General features: G+C 40.6%; 1 protein-coding gene and 1 long non-coding RNA gene across 2 annotated transcripts in view; one reads left to right on the forward strand and one right to left on the reverse strand.

Annotated features, from left to right (window-relative positions):
- The window catches only part of LOC129543293 (uncharacterized), a gene marked incomplete at its 5' end in the record, with an annotated part of 139,519 nt that overhangs the window by 96,700 nt on the left and 28,529 nt on the right, over positions 1–14,290 (forward strand). The window lies entirely within an intron of this gene.
- LOC129543464 (uncharacterized) overlaps positions 1–14,290 on the reverse strand; it is a 31,949-nt gene that overhangs the window by 17,129 nt on the left and 530 nt on the right. The gene's annotated exons all lie outside the window — the stretch shown is intronic.

The raw sequence follows: 14,290 nt of genomic DNA on the forward strand, positions 1-14,290 counted from the left end.
TATAATCCAGTGCTCAATAAACCTTATTTGAGACAATGCATTCTAGGAAACAGTATCAGATTACTGTCAGATTCACAGACAATGGCTGCAAATGTGTAGATATCTTATGATTAAAAGAAAGGCACTGATAAAATGTAGTAGCTTGGTTTTTAGAAATTTATTACAATAAGAGAAGATACTAATGGGGAAATGTTATGAGCTGATAATTTGTAGAATTCCAACTTCTAAGTCAAAAGGGCAAAATTATGACTTCAAAATGGAAATGACAATTTATCACTCAACTGGCAAAACTTGGTGCAGTCCTCAGATCTCTTATTAGTTTGGGTTATGGATTGAAGAGAAGAGAAACCCTTGGTTAGTTTAAGAAGAGAGGAATGTGTAGAGGCACTTGAAACTGAAATGGGGTTTAGGAAACATAGTCTTATATTTTTCTCTACCTATAGAAGGTCTGGAGTGTATTTTGAGTGAGCCAGTCTGCAGGACCCAGTACAGAGCTCCATGTCATATGCATCAGTTCAGTTAAGTTCAGTCACTCAGTCTTATCCGACTCTTTGCGACCCCATGAATCGCAGAACGCCAGGCCTCCCTGTCCATCACCAACTCCCGGAGTTCACTCAAACTCATGTCCATTGAGTTGGTTATACCATCCAGCCATCTCATTCTCTGTTGTCCCCTTCGCCTCCTGCCTCCAATCCCTCCCAGCATCAGACTCTTTTCCAGTGAATCAACTCTTCACATCAGGTGGCCAAAGTATTGGAGTTTCAGCCTTAGCATCAGTCCTTCCAATGAACACCCAGGACTGATCTCCTTTAGAATGGACTGGTTGGATCTCCTTGCAGTACAAGGGACTCTCAAGAGTCTTCTCCAACACCACAGTTCAAAAGCATCAATTCTTCGGCGATCAGCTTTCTTAACAGTCCAACTCTCACATCCATACATGATCATGGGAAAAACCATAGCCTTGATCAGACGGACCTTGGTTGTCTAAGTAATGTCTCTGCTTTTTAACATGCTATCTAGGTTGGTGATAACTTTCCTTCCAAGGAGTAAGCGTCTTTTAATTTCCTGGCTGCAATCAGCATCCGCAGTGATTTTGGAGCCCAAAAAAATAAGGTCTGACACTGTTTCCCCATCTATTTCCCACGAAGTGATCAGACTGGATGCCATGATCTTAGTTTTCTGAATGTTGAGCCAAACGTTTCACTCTCCTCTTTCACTTTCATCAAGAGGCTCTTTAGTTCCTCTTCACTTTCTGCCATAAGGGTGGTTTCATCTGCATATCTGAGGTTATTGATATTTCTCCCTGCAATCTTGATTCCAGCTTGTGCTTCTTCCAGCCCAGCGTTCCTCATGATGTACTCTGCACATAAGTTAAATAAGGAGGGTGACAATATACAGCCTTGATGTACTCCTTTTCCTATTTGGAACCAGTCTGTAATATGCATAGTTAACTTAAATTTAGGTTACTTAGAATCTTGACATCTAAGAATCATTAACAGTTTTTTAAATCAGTTTTCTACAAAGCTTAACTTTTGCTTATATCTCCAATAGCGAAAATAAATGTACAAAGTTTTTTGTTCCATTAAACATTCATTGATCTACAAGATATTAGCTAATATTTCATTTTGTGATTTGAAGGGAAATGAAGAATTGGATAAACTTTCTTCCCTTGAGATGCTTCCATAGCAGAGGTGTTGAATTTTGAACACTTTGATACTTAGTCTCAAGACTCTTGAGAGTCCCTTGTACTGCAAGGAGATCCAACCAGTCCATTCTAAAGGAGATCAATCCTGGGTGTTCATTGGAAGGACTGATGCTAAAGCTGAAACTGCAATACTCTGGCCACCTCATGCGACGAGTTGACTCACTGGAAAAGACTCTGATGCTGGGAAAGGTTGGGGGCGGGAGGAGAAGGGGACGACCGAGAATGAGATGGCTGGATGGCATCACCGACTCTGTGGACATGAGTTTGAGTGAACTCCAGGAATTGGTGATGGACAGGGAGGCCTGGCGTGCTGTGATTCATGGGGTCGCGGAGAGTCGGACATGACTGAGCGACTGAACTGAACTGAACTGAACCTTGTAGTTGATAGTTATGAACTTCATGGCATTAAATTCATGTGTATTTACTTTGGAATGTATTAATAGTAGAATTCTTCCCATTGAACATATGATTTTTTTATTGGCGTATAGTTGTGTACAATGTTGGTTAGTTTCTGCTGTACAATGATGTGAATCAGCTATCTGTATACATATATCCCCTCTCTCTTGACCCATCCCCCTGAATATATGACCTTGGATATGAAAGTTGGTGGAGATGTTTTGGAGGAAAAACAAAACTCATTTTCCTGGGAAATAGGTAGTAAGACCATGGCTTAGATAACTGGCTGATCAGTGAAGAACTGACTCATTGTACAATTTGTGAGTTCCTTGAATGAATTGATGTTTACTAATTTTTAATCACTAAGCAATACATTTTACTAAATATTCCAATTATCATCCCCTGTTTGAATTTTAAAAACAGATCAAAATTAGATCTGTCAAGTATGGAAGTCAAATAATGTCTGTTGTTGGCTTTAAAACTAGTTAAGATGATGTTCATCTTAAAGTAATCAGATTCAGGGTCTCTGGCCCACATTTATTAGATTCTAGAACATATACTAGGTCACCTGGGCCATTCTGGGTGGCAGAATGTGGTAGAATAAAGCCGTAAGCAAAGGGCTCTGCCATACAGAGTGCTAAACTGTCACATTTTTTCAGATTGTGTGACTCAGTCACCCGCCAAGCAGCAGATTTGTGATGAATAGCACCCATATTGATTTTTCCATAATGGAGTGTAAAAGAAAAATGGACAGGTTTTGTTGCAGGTATTTTCATGGGGTACTAAATTGGAGGATTAGTTGCAAACAGCAGTACTGATAAAGTCTGCTGTCCATCTTGATGGTTGGGTCTTTCTATTAAAATGACACATAAATAACCTATTATATCCCCCACCCATGGAAATTCAAATGCACCTGTCAACATGATAAAGCACTTGCCTGGAGGGGAGCATTGTTTACATTTTCACTCTATTCTTCAGAAAAAGTGAGATTCTAATTATTTCTCCCACTGTAAATTAATGCTGACTCTGATGGTTAGCATATCTCTATATTGTTACATCTTTTGGAAAGTTAAATAATAGAGCTGATCCATCATGTATTATGCAACGTGTATTTTATGACAGCCTTCTCGGAGCTCTTAGATCTCCTCTCTAAGTGCCTATTTCTTCTCTAACTTGTCTGCTCTCTGCCTGTCTGTCTCTTTTCCACCCCATGAGAAATCTTTGTCGATACCCAGTTATTCCAAAATGTGAACTTCCACCTTCTTTAGCTTACCCTGTTTCTTTCCCTTGTTGAAAAATACACTTATGATTTTCAGCCCACAGTTACTTGCTTTCAATGATCTAAGTCATTTTTATTCTCTTCCTGGGATATTTTCCCCATCTGATCTATCATATCTGAAGACATATCCTTTGGTTATATTTAGAGTTTCCACCTTATAAGTAATTGGGTTTATTTTCCTTAGAAAAACTTTTCCTTGTTCTTCTCATTGCTATCTCTTGGTCATTACTCGTGATAATAATTACATTAAATAATGCCTCTAATCATAAGTTCTTACAACTTTCCCAACTTATTCCATGTATTTCTCCTTCAACTACTCCTTCTGCCTCATCCTTGTCCACATATCCTAATCTCTTCCAAAAAGTTATTTCTTTATGGGTAAAAAACACAAAGGAACACACTGTCTCTATGAATGCTTGTACTATGTGTTAGATTGCTTTAATCGTGTCTGACTCTTTTGTGACCCTATGGACTGTAGCCTGCCAGGCTCCTCTGTCCTTGGGATTCTCCAGGCAAGAATACTGGCGTGGGTTGCCATGCCCTCCTCAAGGGGATATTCCCTGATTCAGGGATGGAATTGGTGTCTCTTATGTCTCCTGCATTGGCAGGTAAATTGTTTTTTTTTTAACCACTAGTGCTACCAGGGAAGTTCATGAATTCTGATAACAGCCCAATAATGGTTGCCAAAAAATAACTATACATATAAATTTACCTTATAATCTGAATCTAGTATTTTTTTTTATGGTTTTCTTATACATAGACTCCTATTCAGTTCAGTTCAGTTCAGTCTCTCAGTCGTGTCCGACTCTCCGTGACCCCATGAATCACAGCACGCCAGGCCTCCCTGTCCATCACCAACTCCCGGAGTTCACTCAAACTCATGTCCACAGAGTCGGTGATGCCATCCAGCCATCTCATTCTCGGTTGTCCCCCTTTCCTCCCGCCCCCAACCTTTCCTAGCATCAGAGTCTTTTCCAGTGAGTCAACTCGTCGCATGAGGTGGCCAAAGTATTGCAGTTTCAGCTTTAGCATCAGTCCTTCCAATGAACACCCAGGATTGATCTCCTTTAGAATGGACTGGTTGGATCTCCTGTATAGATACTCATTAATCTATTTACCTATTGAGTACTGTGTTCATTAAACTCTCTGTGTCCACTAGGTGATCGTAGAATTAAAGCACCTCGATGTTAAAGTTTCAGAAGATCAGTACAGCTGCCCATTTGAAGAGCCCAGCACAGCCATGCCTAAAACTGTGGCCGAGACAGGCTCCATGCTTCAGGTGCTCTGCACACAGCTTTCCCAGTTATTCTCTTAAAGTATCCCCTGGGAGTAAATGATTCCCCAATTGCTCTTCTCCAGTTTGTAAATCTTGAGCCAATTTCTAGCATAATCCTTTCTAATGTTTAGCTTTTCCACAAGTAAATTCCTGCCTGAGTTCATGGTTCAGTTCAGTTCATGGTAGTATACTGCAAAATAACTAGGAAACTTAAATTGGATATTTTCAACATGAATACTTTAAAAACTTGGTAAATCCCGTCCCATTGAGCTAAATTAGCTCAATGTTAGCTAAATTAGCTCAGTTTTTGTTAGCTTTAACAAAAGCTAAATTAATTAATATTCCTTAGCTAAAAAAGTAAATAAAGCAATTTTGCAACATTATTAGTTTTAACTCAGTTTTGGAATCAACTTTTAATAATCAACTTATATGTCTTTGAAACTTCTATCAAATTTTACTATTGTTTAAGAGCTATTAATACATTTTTATGACTTCCAAGGAATTATATTAACTATCCTGAAAAACAGGTAATATATTACCTGTCAGTTACTATTTTTATCTACAATTCTTTTTTCCATGCATGTATGCTCAGTTGCTTCAGCTGTGTCCTACTCTTTGTGACCCCATGGACTGTAGCCTGCCAGGCTCCTCTGTCTATGGGGATTCTCCAGGCAAGAATACTGGCCTGGCCTGCCATTTCCTCTTCCAGGGGATCTTCCCGACTCAGGGATCGAACCCGTGTCTCTTCTGCCTTCTGCATTGGCAGGCGGGTTCTTTACCACTAGCAACACCTGGGAAGCCCTGACAATTATCTTTGTTGCAATAAAAATTGGGATATGAGTTTTATTTCCTCTCTCTCTCTTTTTCTTTTTAAACAAAGGAAGTGGGTAGGTTGTACTAGTTGATATTTTTTGAGTCTTTTAGTAGACTTAAGAGACAAATCATCAACCTGAAAGAACTGGCTGATAATCTGAAAACTAGACAAACAACTCTGAGCTGTGAACTTGTGTCTAGCTGTTGATCAGGCTGCCGATAAAAACAAAACTGTACTTTTGACAGACATAGTAATAGATTATTACTAAAAGGTTACTAGAAAGTGTTTAATAAAATTAGTAATTAGTCTGCTAATTCTATTTAATTTAGTAATACTAATATTAGTCTGACATCACTTGAAATGTGGATTAGCGTATGTTTCCATTACTCAGAAAATGGCTGTGCTCTATTTCATGTATGAGTGTGTGTGTGTGCATGCGTGTGTGTGTGTGGTGTGAAAGAAATAGAAATGGGAAGAGAGAGAGAGCACGGTGACCTCCCACTTTTATCTAACCACTTATCTCTCTGTCACACACTCTCATGTCAAGTTGGGCTTCCCCAGGTGGCTCAATGGTAAAGAATCCACCTGCCAATACAGGAGATGCAGGGTTGATCCCTGGGTTGAGAAGATCCCCTGGAGGAGGAAATGTCAACCTACTCCAGTATTCTTACCTGGGAAATCCCATGGACAGAAGAGCCTGGTGGTCTGTAGTCCGTGGGGTAGTAAAGAGTCGGCCACCACTGAGGGCCTGAGCACACACAAACGCTCATATTAAGTAACTGAATAAGTTAGAAAATCTAGACAGTGCTCCATATCATAAGCCACTAGAAATAGAAATTCACAAATCCAGCTGGTCCATTCTCTTTGTATACAGAGAGACGCTAACTCTGTCTTTAAGTGAACATCTAGTAGAATTCAACAGCAGATGAGTTTTGTGCTAATAAGAAAATCTTTTAACAGAGCTTTTGGAAATATTTCTTTCCTTTAGACTCTAAGTGAGAAGTGCTTGGCAATCATAATCATGTCAGGTAAGTCTTGATTTTCCTGGCTTCCAAGATGGACACACCGATGTGTCACATTTATATATTTTGACATTATGCTTTTTCAGATTAGAACAAAGTTGAAAACAGAGAGTTCTGTTAATAATTGTGTATCATGGTTTGCTGACCTCAAAGAACCCAGAAGACTGGAAATACTGACTTACATACTGGTATATCCCTCAATCTTGGATTTCTTATGTATTTCCAACTTCATTTTCATTCTTGTATTTCAGAGGTTGAAATTCTGTTAGAAATCTCAGAGTTCAGTAACTTCATATTACTATTTAGGAAAATGAAAAATGAAGAATTTTGCCCAAATGATAAGAATCCATAGAACTTTGCTCTCATGACTACTGAAGAAGACCGCTTTCCAGAGTTAAGAAAGGACGATAAGCCAAAAACATCGGCAAAAACAGTGGCTTGTTGATGTTCAGTCAGTTCAGTTCAGTTCAGTCGCTCAGTCGTGTCCGACTCTCTGCGACCCCATGAATCACAGCACGCCAGGCCTCCCTGTCCATCACCAACTCCCGGAGTTCACGCAAACTCATGTCCACAGAGTCGGTGATGCCATCCAGCCATCTCATTCTCGGTCGTCCCCTTCTCCTCCCGCCCTCAACCTTTCCCAGCATCAGAGTCTTTTCCAGTGAGTCAACTCGTCGCATGAGGTGGCCAAAGTATTGCAGTTTCAGCTTCAGCATCAGTCCCTCCAATGAACATTCAGGTTGATGTTAATATTAAAATAAATGTTAAAATAATACTAACTCTGTTTGCAGATTTCAGGATCACAGTGTGTATAGTCAATCCAGCATTTATATTTTATCAGTGTTTGGGGTTTGATCTTGGCCTAAAAAAAGAACTAGAGAGAAACATTTGTTTGATATTTTCTTATTTGCTTTTTTAAAAAGAGATTTTAATATGAATCATATGCATTAAAGAAGTTCTGGAAGTTCTGAACTGTTGTTCAAGCAGGAGACTGTTGAGGTGACAGGAATCTGTGGTCGGTATTGACTGGAATGTGGGACACGGCCCATTTTGGGAAGTTAGAAATGCTCTGGGGCTTCCCCAGTGACTCAGAGAGTAAAGAATCCACCTGCAATGCAGGAGACCCTGGTTCAATTCCTGGGTCGGGAAGATCCCCTGGAGAAGTGAATGGCAACCTACTCCAGTATTCTTGCCTGGAGAATCCCATGGACAGAGGAGCCTGGTGGGCTACAGTCCATGGGGTCGCAAAGAGTCGGACATGATTGAGTGACTGACACACAGAGAAATGCCCTATTTCTTAATATTGGTGACTCTCAATAGACACATTTTTATCTTCAAAGGCATTTTTTTAAAATAAAAAAAACCACTTATATGACAAAATACATGACCTGAAAGATACCTTAGGAATTATTTAACCTGATTTCCTCATTTTATGGATGAAGACACCAAACCCCAGTGTTCATTAGTGACCGAGGAAGGTATAAGAACGTCCTTCCACCTCTCAGGGTGTTATTCTTCAAAAAAGAAAACAAAGAGACAGCGGACATTTCTTTACATCCACATCCTCTCTGAACACTTACTTTTTATATCCCAGCCTCAATAAAAAAATCACAAAGTTGTTTAATATACCCGTAGGATTTAAAGGGAACATAATTTTCTACTTTCATTGAAATGGACACTGTGGCAGTGTTTTCTGCCCACTTCACAATTTTAAACTGTCTCTTAGAAAGGCAGTAGAGACGCAGTTTAAAAGTCTACATTTTGAAGTTAGACAGTCTTGTGGCGATATGTTGGCGCTGTTATTTACAAAGTCTCATCTTAGATAAATCACTTGATCTCTCTATGCGTCACTTACTTTATCTGAAACTTGGGGCAATAATAACTGCCGAGGTTTATAATGAGGATTGAAAGCAATAATCCTTGTAAAGTGAGTCATTGCCTGTGTTAGGGTTGTTATTAAAAAGTGCCACAAACTGTGTGGTTTGTAAAGCAGAAGCTTATCATCTAAAAATTCTGGATGCTCAAAGTCAAGGTCAAAGTGTTGGCAGGAGTATAGACCTCCTTCTGAGGGCTATAAGGAAAGAGTCTGTTCCATGATTCCCTCCTAGCTTCTGGCGGTCTGCCGGCAATCTTTGGGATTCCTCCTTACAGATGCTTCACCCCAGTCTCTGCCTTCATGTTCTCTTTGTGTGGGGATGCCTGTCTCTTTGTCCAAATTTCTCCTTTTTATACAGACACAGTCCTACTGGCTTAGGGTCACCCAACTGACTCATCTGCAAAGACTCTATTCCCAAATAAAGATACATTCATAGGAACTGGGAATTAAATCTTCAATAACTTTCAGTTCAGTTCAGGTCAGTCGCTCAGTCGTGTCCAACTCTGTGACCCCATGAACTGGAGCACGCCAGGCCTCCCTGTCCATCACCAACTCCCAGAGTCCACCCAAATCCATGTCCATTGAGTCGGTGATGCCATCCAGCCATCTCATCCTCTGTCGTCCCCTTCTCCTCCTGCCCTCAATCTTTCCCAGCATCAGGGTCTTTTCAAATGAGTCAGCTCTTTGCATGAAGTGGCCAAAGTATTGGAGCTTCAGCTTTAGCATCAGTCCTTCCAGTGAACACCCAGGACTGATCTATTTTAAGATGGACTGGTTGGATCTCCTTGCAGTCCAAGGGACTCTCAAGATTCTTCTCCATCACCACAGTTCAAAGGCATCAATTCTTCAGTGCTCAGCTTTCTTTATAGTCCAACTCTCACACCCATACATGACCACTGGAAAAACCATAGCTTTGACTAGACGGACCTTTGTTGGCAAAGTAATGTCTCTGCTTTTTCAGGGAGACACAATTCAAGCCATAACTCTTCCATCCCTAGTTTACCCCTCAACATGAGCCTGAGTGACTCCTTTCATGTTATCTTTTCATTCTTTTTTAATGCATTTATTTGGCCATGCTGGGTCTTATTTGTGGCATGTGGAATCTCGTTCCTTCACCAAGGACTGAACTCAGATCCTCTGCATTTGGAGTGCTGAGTCTTAGCCCCTGGAGCACCAGGGAAGTCCCAATAATGTCTTATATGTTATACCTCTGTTCAAACATGTCCAATGGTTTCACAATTCATTCAGGAGAAAAACATACTCCTTGATGGTCTACACATCCCTCCAAGCTCAGCTCCTCCCCCCAACTCTCTCTGCTCTGTCTTCCTCTCCTATTTCTCCCCTTGCTTGCTTTGTTTCAGTCCTTTGGCCTCTTTGCTTTTCCTTGAACCTGAGACAAGTGGAGTCCCCTCAAAGTCACGGTACTTGCTGTTCCCTCTTCTAACTGTGCTATTCTCCCACTTATGCGCTTGATTTGTACCCTCACATTATTCGGACGTTTATTCAACTGTCTCCTACTCTGAAAGGCTTTCCATGCATAAAATTAAAGTTCTAAATCAGATTAGCAGTAAAATAGCCCTTTATCCTCCTGACCCCACCCACTGCCGATTGATCCGCTGCTCTGTTTCCTTTTCCTCCACAGCACTTTTGATATATTTAGTTATTTGTTTTCTTCCACTAAAAAGGCAGCTTACAAAAAGCAAGTGTTCCGTCTCTTTGATTCGGTTCTGTTTTCTGGAATTCTCTGGTGCAAAGTAGGATTTCAATAAACAGGTTCTGAGTAGATGGTTGAATGCATGAACTAATGAGCGAATGTGTTTCAAACAGAGCCTTTTACATAACGAGTCCTAAATAAGTATTATTTATAATTCTTATTCTTAATTAATCTTTCCCCAAATAGTCACTGCTGTGATTAATTTTCTATATGCTATTCCTCTTCTTTCTTTATTCTGCTCTGGAAATTTCTTGCTCAAAGAGAAAACCATATTCAAGGAAAAGGTAAGATCTAATGTTCAAAGTAGATGTTAGTCGTTCAGTTGTGCCTGACTCTTTGCGACCCCATGAACTGCAGCCCACCAGGCTCCTCTGTCCCTGAGATTTTCCAGGTAAGGATACGGGAGTGGGTTGCCATATCCTTCTCCAGGGGATCTTCCCAACCCAGGGATTGAACCCGGGTCTCCTGCACTGCAGGCAGATGCTCTACAGACTGAACTACAAGGGAAGTCCCTTGTTCAAAAGTGACAATGAAACTGACAAACTGACATGAACTCTGAAAACCGAGACTCACTGAAAGTCAGCAAACTAAACTCCGCCTAAAAGACGAGCACCAAATTCTTCCATTCTTTTATTTTTCAAGTAAAAAAATATCTACCTTCACTTATGTCGACTTTTTCTCTCCCTTCTAAGTCTCAGCACAGAGAAGGTGTCCCACAAGATCCATCTATTCTTATCATTCTTTGTCTTGACTTATCCCTTCTCAAACCCATTAGGATTTTTACTTCTCCTGAGGCGTTTACTCCTTGGAAGGAAAGTTATGACCAACCTAGACAGCATATTAAAAAGCAGAGACATTACTTTGCCAACAAAGGTCTGTCTAGTCAAGGTTATGGTTTTTCCTGTGGTCATGTATGGGTGTGAGAGTTGGACTGTGAAGAAAGCTGATCGCCGAAGAATTGATGCTTTGAACTGTGGTGCTGGAGAAGACTCTTGAGAGTCCCTTGGACTGCAAGGCGATCCAACCAGTCCATCCTAAAGGAGATCAATCCTAGGTGTTCATTGGAAGGACTGATGCTAAAACTGAAACCCCAATACTTTGACCACCTAATGCCAAGAGTTGACTCACTGGAAAAGAGTCTGATGCTGGGAGGGATTGGGGGTGGGAGGAGAAGGGGGTGACAGAGAATGAGATGGATGGATGGCATTGCCGACTCGATGGACATGAGTTTGAGTGAACTCCGGGAGTTGGTGATGGACAGGGAGGCCTGGCGTGCTGTGATTCATGGGGTCGCAAAGAGTCGGACACGACTGAGCGACTGAACTGAACTGAACTGAAGGCATTTTAGGGCTTGCCAGATGGTGCCAGTGATAAAGAATCCACCTGCTAGTGCAAGAGATGCCTGAGACAAGGGTTTGCTTCCTGAGTTGGAGGATCTCCTGGGGAAGGGCATGGCAACCTACTCCAGTATTCTTGCCTGGAAAATCCCATGGACCGAGGAGCCTGGTAGGTTACAGTTCATAGGGTCACAAAGAGTTGGACACGACCGAAGTGACTTAGCACCCACGCACACAGGGCATTTAAATCTTACTAGTTTGTTCTCACTTTTCTTACTAAATTCTGTTTCATAGAGGCCAAGAAAATGTATTTTATCCTGTCTATATTTTAGCACCTAGTTTGAATGAGTGACTCAAAAAGGTTTTGAATAACAACAACAACAAAAAAAAAAAAAACCCTAGTTTTAAAGCACAAATGACACATACTGATTTTTTTATAGTTGTGAAAAATAACCAGGAAATAACCCCTATTCCTGTAAGAGGGGGGCATTAAATTAAATACACTCTTTTTTGTTAGTAAACCATTAAAAACTCTACCAACTCTTCACATAAGGAAAACCTTGGACTTAGTCCATCTTCCCTCGTCTCTTCAGTACTCTTATAAAAGGTAGGAATGTGATTTTTATTTCCTTTATTTCACATTTATCATCTATAAAATCAAAACAGTACTTTCTTTACTTGTAGGGTTGTTTCATGAGGTAATTAATTATTGTATAATGCATTGTAACTCCTAGAGTAAAGGTTTTATGTGCGTGCAAAGGGGTATTATTCCAGGAGAGTTATGACATGGCTCATCCTTGGCTTGTGGGTGGAGTAGGTGGGGTGATGTGATAAGATAGCAGCTGAACAAACTTCACTAAATTAAGAAATAGGGAGTTCAGACTTGCATTGCGGAAATTTGGTAGAGAGTTCACCTCACTGATACTTCTGAAAGAAGGGCCTTAGTGTCGTTATAAGACTGACATAAAAGGGCAGATGTCTCACACCAGTTTTGTAGTTGGAAAAAAAGGAATCAGTTTCAGTAGCTTCAGAGATAAGCACGACAACGCAAAACAAAAGCAGATTGCCTTCAATATTGATCCTTTCATATCACATTACCATTTATTCTTTCAGTAAATATCTGTTCAGTGCCTCTTATGAGTCAGACACTAGTCCCTTTCCTTATGAAGTTTATATTTATGTTCAGAAGGACAGACACAAACAAGGAAATACGCGGTGTACAGGGTTGGAAGTAAGACTTACAGTAACATTACCATGAAAATAAAGCCTCGGTTGTGGCTAAGGGTGGAGGTGCTATTACATGTTAGAGGGGCCAGGAAAGACCCCATGCATAAGGGACATTTGAGTATCATTTAAAGGAAAGGAGTGAGCCCCGTGGGTGGCTGGGAAGACACACTCAAATGCCATTGTGGAAGTTCATGTAAGGCCATGTTCCATGTTTTAAGTTCATTCTTGCTGCCACCAACTCTCCTATTAATAGATTTTTAGCCAATTTACACAATTTAACTTAGTTTTTGGAAGAATTTGGTTAGCATGTAAAGACATTATAATTCATATAGTATTGTTCATTTTGTGTGCTAAATTTCTTCAGTTGTGTCTGACTCTTTACGACCCCATGGACTGTAGCCTGCCAGGGTCCTCTGTCCATGGGATTCTTGAGGCAAGACTAATCAAGTGGGTTGCCATGCCCTTCTCCAGGGATCTTCCCAACCCAGGGATCAAACCCGTGTCTCTGATGTCTCCTGCATTGGCAGACAGATTCTTTACCATTAGCGCCATCTAGGAAGCCCAGGTTCATTTTAGTTAACACAAAAATATTTGGGCAGCTAATTTTGGGAGTAATTCATCCTGAAAATAAAGTCAAACACACAAACACACACATAAAAAATACCCTTTCCCCCATCTTCTGTTGGTATTACAGTTTGGTATTTTTCTATCATTGGAGAAAATTGAAGTCAAGGATGAGATAAGAACTAAGTATTAGTCAGCAGCATGGTGTCAGCTTCCCTGACAGCAAGGAAAGTCTTCTGCTTCAGTGCCATTCACATTGAAGCACTGCATGAATGCTAAGTCGCTACAGAAGAGTCCGACTCTGTGTGGCCCCAAGGACCTGTAGCTCACCAGACTCCTCAGTCCATTCTCCAGGCAAGACTATTGGAGTGGGTTGCTGTGCCTTCCTCTAGGGAATCGTCCCAATCCAGCGATTGAACCCATGTCTCTTATATCTACTGCATTGGCAAGCAGGTTCTTTACCACTAGTGCCACATTGAAGCAGAGGTGTGGGTAATATTTTTTTAAGGGCAAGTGGTTTTTATATTAGTAGGACACCTGAAGTTCATTTTACTAGTGATTTAACAGCATACTGGCTTTAATGAATCTGAGTAAACTTTAGCTGGATCTATGCATCACATTGCAAGTCCACTACCTGGGCTTGTAGTCAGATTTCTTTCCTTTTGATAACTGGACTAAAACTGGTTGTCTGATCTAAGTCAGTCCAATTATTTTTCTTCGGTTCTGTCAGACCAGGGACTAAAATATTAGAGCAAATAAGTAAATAACCTCCAAATTCATGCTGGGTTATTTTTTATCTTCCTTTCTGGAATTCAGGAGAAGAAAAGAAGACTCTTTTAGAAATGCTAAGATCTGGGTATATTGTGCAATTCTCTGGCCTTGATTTATATGTGTCACATAATAACTTTAACATTAATTTTTTTTCTTCCATCTACAGAATGTAGAATAGACAGGTGGAAAATACTGCTGGCCAAATCATTATGACTATTTTGTTTAGTTGTTTAGTTGCTAAGTCATGTCCGACTCTTTGCGACCCCGTGGACTGTAGCTCATCAGGCTCCTCTGTCCATGGGATTCTCT

The sequence above is a fragment of the Moschus berezovskii genome, chromosome 23 (genome assembly GCF_049115385.1).
Source record: "Moschus berezovskii isolate FMDL1 chromosome 23, NW_MosBer_1.0, whole genome shotgun sequence".
Taxonomy (NCBI): domain Eukaryota; kingdom Metazoa; phylum Chordata; class Mammalia; order Artiodactyla; family Moschidae; genus Moschus; species Moschus berezovskii.